A 6,000-nucleotide genomic window follows, 5' to 3' on the forward strand; every position below is an offset into this window, starting at 1 on the left:
TTCAGTTTTTAACATCATTTCTTTTTATCTCATGACGAATAATGCTGGCTGTTTTGAAGCTGCACTTTTCCTGAGATGTCATTTCCCAAAGAGCCATTTTTTTTTATAATGGTAGCAAAGGACTACCACCTCCCCATCCTATTCAAGATAAGAACAGGCCAAGAAAAAAAAAATTTCTAAACAGCCTCAGATTTCTGCTACCTTTTCCCTACTACAATTATTGGCAAGCTGCCAAACACTAGCAGACTAAGGATGATTCACAAGGGAAATGATGAGTAACCTATTCTACCAAGGTTAGCATTTCTTCTCAGAACAGTAACATCAAAGGTTGACAGAGGAACCAATTAATTGCCTGCTCCCAATGAAAAGTACCTTCAAGGGAATCGGAGCAGTCTCCTCCTTTCAAGTTTCGCAGAAGAAGAAAAAAAGTGAGGCGGTTTTGTCTCCTTGCTCCAATTGGCATTTGGGAATTAAACATGCTATGCCATATTTTCATAGCTGTTATTTTAATTGTTGTAATGCACCATCAAAATTGAGTGAGCAATATATATGAATGGGTTACGTACGCACAGCATGTATAGGTAGGTAGCCCTTGAGTTACATCTGCAATTGGGAATGGAATTGCCATTGCTAAATGATGCAGTTGTAAAATATGACATCACCTGATTGTTATCAGTCGACAACCAGAAACCCTCGCAGCTGGTTGTTGTCATAACCCAGAGGTGTGGGTCATTAAGCAGGAAGCAGAGGGACCCCCAGGTAAAGAGCGCAGAGGTGTTGCAGGGAGTGGGACAGACCCTGAGAAGCTCAGCACAGGTCATGCACAATTAGGGGGAGTGGGTGAGTGTGAGTGGATGGAGGCCAGGGAAAGAGAACATAGGGTTCACGTGTATGTGCAACTGCAGGGAGAATGAGGAAAAAGGGTGATGGGTACATGCAATCACAGGGAGGACACTGAAAGACAACACGGTGTATATGTATGCATGTGTGCACAGTGACATCTTAGAAAGGGCATGAGGGTGAATGCGTCCATCTGAGCACTGGGAGACTGAGGTAGAGGGGGCTGGGTGTATGCAAATGAAAGGAGGAAGAAGGGTGTGGTGTGTGCAAGCTAAAAAGACTAAGGCGTGGTATGTGTGTGTGTGGGGGGGAGAAAAACTTGACTTTGCTTGTGGGAGACCTGCAGGGAAATTGACAAATGGCAATCGTGCAACTGTGGGATGCTGCAGCCAGACATAAGTGCAAGCTGGATGCTAAATGCTCAAATTCTGTCGCCATAACCGGAGGCAGAACATTTGTAGATTCTATTGGTCTTTATAATAAAATCCAAGCAGCGTATGTATTTATGATAAAGACCCACCAAAGCCTTTTGAAGTTTCAGACTACAGAAGAGGTGCGACTGCTGCTAGTTTTTTTTTTCCTATCATGGTGGAAGAAATGAGGATGCTAAATGTGATCCAGGAAACATGCTCTTGCTGAAATGAGTCGTTTGACGCTACAATGACTATGAAGATACATTTTACTGTCATAGTATACCAGTTTGAGAAAAGCGACATTATTCCAAAAGAAAGCATAATTTAATAGATCGCTCCCTAGTTATAAAAATGAAATAGAGTAAGATATTTAATCTAAAGTAAAAAGCAAGAACAATTACGATTATCCTTTCTTTACTCTGAAACATACAGTGAATCAGCCAAGAAGAAAGCAAATAGTCACTTTTTTGAGAGGTGGGTGGCTGTATAAATTTGTTTGATACGACAGACAGATGCCATACATATGCCTATGTAATCTATTTGAGTTTAAAATTGTTTTCTCTTCTACAATACTGTGCTTGAAATATTCAAAAACTCTTAAACTTTTAAAGAACAATTTACTTCCTGAAAAACTATTTATCCACCTAACCATGCTGACTTATTTGTGTCAAGTGAAATACACATGCAGCTATCCTGAAAAGGTGGTAATTTTGTTTTGGAGTCCAACCTGTTCTAGATGGAGTTACTCTCTCCTAGTAGTAAAATAAACAAATCCCAAGTAATCCACAACATATCTGGGTATTTCATATTTTTGCAAGATGGCAAATCTATCGAATCTGTCTCAGCTGCACCAATGGAAATAAAAAGGACCTTTGTGATGGAGCCATCTCCCTCCTGGTTCCTTCAGACTGAGAGATAAGGTATGAGTAACAAGATTCAAAGGTGTTTCTTTAAAGGAAAGCAAGATACTATCACTCCTCTTAAAGAAGCCATCTCTTGATCCAGCATGGTGGAAAGCCACTGCTCAGTCTCCAAAGTCTCCTTTTTTGGAGAATACTATAAGAAAAGATCATCAGTTCAGAATTCAGCCTTCAGTCAAGATTCAGATTTAGACATGGGAGAGAAGCAGTGCTAGTAGCTCTGGTGAAGGCTTTCATTTGGACCTAGAAAGTTGGAGTGTGCCTCTCTTGATCCTTATGGACCTCTCTGAAATCATTTGCCATAGTGGTTCACTAGACCACTGACAGGAGGCAGAAATTGGGGGTCTTACTTTTCAGTGGCTCTCCTCCTATTTTCTGGCCAGGTCCAGTCAACAGTGGAACAGCAGGAACAATCCAGCCCAGTGGCTGCTCCAGTATAGGAGCGCCAAAGCTTGGTTCATTTTGCATTGCTTTTTAACATCTGAAGTAAGTTTCTACTTACTAATGTCTATTTGCTAAGGCTGGGTCTGCCTACATATATTACTGGATCACATTTAGCTGATGGGAGGTTATCCGTCAGTTTGGGATGAAATACCATCAATTCATTGTTTATACCTCACTTGTGTATCGCTTTCTAACCTAAAGCCAAGAGGCTGTGGGGGTCTGGGTGGCTAGAAACAAAACTAAATCCTAGCAATATGTATTTACTACTTATTGAGAAATACCTTGGTCCCAAGATGGTCTCACTACGTATAGTCTTCGGACAGGGTTGTCTGCAGCTTGTGGGTATTTTTGTGGACTCACTGCTCTTGCTGGAGCATCAGATGGACACCATAACTGGGAGACATTGCAACCCTGCTTGGACCTAGAAGCCCTGGTAAGAGTAACTCATGCTCTTTGGAACCATGTTGGGATTGCATGTGTTCTAAGGGGCTGCTGCCATTGATGATTATTCAGAAATTGATAAGAGTGCAGCAGTCAAAATGACAATAGGTGAGAATAATGATTCTCATTATGAAAGTATAATTCTATTCTCTGCAGCATGGATTGCTAATAGGTTTCTGAAACCAATTAAAATGCTGCTTTTAACCTATAAAGCTCTATAGGGGTTTGTTCCAGGGTACCTTAGAAACCATTTCCTCCTGGCAGAATTTGCTGGTTCCTGAATTCAAAGGGGGAGGGGAAGGTTCAAGGTCCCACTCTTATAAGAATACAAAGGGTCATAATAGGCTCAAAAGAAATGCTTTTCACACATCCAAATCCCGGAACACTTTGCCCTTGGAAACTGGTACTCTCCCTCATAGTCTTTTGCAAAGCAATGGCATTTAGGGATTGATGGTGTTTACTTGTTTGATGATTGGGCAGCACTGTGTATTGTGAGTTTTTATTTTCCTGTTGTTTGTTACTATTTTGATTGGATATATATATCAATGTCAAAATCATTTTAGCTAGATAGCATAACAATACATAAAAGAAATAGAACCCAGCAAATATAAAGGTGCCATACTACATTCTCTTGACTTGTCAAAATACAACTGCAATCCACTTCAGTCCAAGAGTGGCCCCAATATTTTACTGAATAACTTACTTGATCTTCAGTAAGTTGAGAGACTTATTAGGAGAGGATGTGATCTCACCAGTCCTGTTTCTATTGATGTACACAGAAAATCCATTATTCCTGAAGCCAAATTCTTTTGCAACCTATACAAATAAATTAATTTGTTGATAGAAATCAAGATAAAAAGCATCTCATTCTGGCTGTAAATATTACAAAAGCGTGAACATAATTTATCATACTTTATAATAGTTACTCAGAGAATCTACATTTGAATTATTTGTTCAGATTTAAATTAAGGTTCTATAAGGATGGATCATCAATCATAATGTTAATGATTGACTATATTTAATCCAGGGACGCGGTGGCTCAGTGGGTTAGGATGCTGAACTTGTCGATCGGAAGGTCGGCAGTTTGGTGGGTCGAATCCCGAGTGCCGCGTAGCACAGTGAGCGCCTGTTACTCGTCCCAGCTTCTGCCAACCTAGCAGTTTGAAAGCATGTAAAAATGAAAGTAGAAAAATAGGGACCACTACGGTGGGAAGGTAACAGCGTTCCGTACGCCTTTGGTGTCTAGTCATGCCGGCCACATGACCACGGAGACGTCCTCGGACAAGCGCTGGCTCTTCGGCTATGAAACGGAGATGAGCACTGGCCCCTAGAGTCGGAAACGACTAGCACGCATGTGCGGGGGAACCTTTACCTTTACCTATATTTAATCCATTGTGGTGGAAGACATATTGCTTCAACCAGATTAAGCAAATCACCAGCTGAAACTAGTAGAAAAGGGGGGCAAACAAACCAAACATCTTTCAATATTTTCTCTCTCCATAGTTTAATACAGAAGGAAATTAGTAACAACATTCACTGCTTCACAATGTATCTACATACAGTAACAAAATCTCATTAGAACTAACAAGGTATTTATAAACTGATATCCAAGTAAGTGACATTAAATGGAAATATGGCTGTCAATATACTTTTGACATTTATTCTCTGCAGAAACTCATCTGGCTCTTTGGCATAAAGGTACTCCTTCTATTTTAGGATTCAACGACTCCTAGATAGCATGGGCAGCCTAAGCAAAATTTATGCTTGCCATTTATTTTTTATTTATTTTTATTCCATTTATATCCCGCCCTTCTCCGAAGACTCAGGGCTGCTTACAAGCTTAGCAGTAGCCTTCATTCTATTTATATGCCTGCTTGTTAGGGCTTTCACACACACACCCCAAGCGGCATTATTACAAAGTCAGCTTATTGCCCCCAACAATCTGGGTCCTCATTTTACCTACCTCGGAAGGATGGAAGGCTGAGTCAACCTTGAGCCTGGTGGGATGCGAACCTGCACTAATTGCAGGCAGCTGGTGTTACTTAAGGAGGCATCAGCCCACTGCTCCACCAAGGCTCATAATGCTATCCACACACAACAGGGATGAAATTTTTAAACAGAACATGGAGCTCGGGACTCAACACCATGGGTTAGGGGAAGCGCCTTTTCTACACCACAAGAACATGGGCTTTTCCTCACTGTATACATTTTCAGATTCTCAGGAATCAACAAAAACTTCATGGTTTTCCTATTGCTTCTGATGCTTAGTATAGATTCGGGAGGAACCTTGTTAGTAAAGCCATATGTATTTCAGTTTTAGGTTTATAACTACACCGTGATTTTAAGCTATTTTATTGAAATGAACATGGTCATTACTTTGACAGTAGTGCTTAAAAGTTATGTTTAAAAGTATACTTACTTTTTCAATAAATTTTTTTGGTATATTCTCTATTGGTTACTTACATTCTTAAATAAGCTGTCCCTTTTTTCTTTTTAATATTTATTTTGTTCAGTTACAAAGCCTATTTTCACCCTCCTTGCTGATTTAATATGGAGAAACTATCAATGCATGATGTGACAAGGAGTATGTTGTTCAGCCATTTTTCAGAAAGCCTATTTTCAGCTCTCATTGAGTGACTGGTTACAGATACCCAGTTGGTTTCTGTGCCTAAGGGAGGATTAGAATCACAGTCTCATTGCACCTAATCCGGGACCTTAACCAGTTATACGACACTGGCTTTCACTACATAAGTAGTCAGTAATTACAGTAATGATAATATAAACTGTGTTTCCCAAAAAGTTAGACCCAGCCCAATAGTAAGCCCTAGCTTGATTTTTCGGGGTGGGCCTAATATAAGCCCTACTCCAAAACTAAGCCGTAGTTTTGGGGTGAGGCACACCCCTAAAATTCAAGCTAGGGCAGGGGTGGGGGGGGGTGAAGC

At 40.5% G+C, this 6,000-nt stretch overlaps 1 protein-coding gene across 1 annotated transcript in view; it reads right to left on the reverse strand.

Annotated features, from left to right (window-relative positions):
- NPLOC4 (NPL4 homolog, ubiquitin recognition factor) overlaps nt 1-3,870 on the reverse strand; it is a 53,797-nt gene extending 49,927 nt beyond the window's left edge. The window contains exon 1 of the mRNA XM_083351391.1: nt 3,762-3,870. The gene's annotated coding sequence lies outside the window, so the exon portion shown is untranslated. The remainder of the gene's footprint in view (nt 1-3,761) is intronic.
- Between the last annotated feature and the right edge of the window lie 2,130 nt (nt 3,871-6,000).

The sequence above is a fragment of the Vipera ursinii genome (assembly GCF_947247035.1).
Source record: "Vipera ursinii genome assembly, chromosome: 2".
NCBI classification, from domain to species: Eukaryota; Metazoa; Chordata; class Lepidosauria; order Squamata; family Viperidae; genus Vipera; species Vipera ursinii.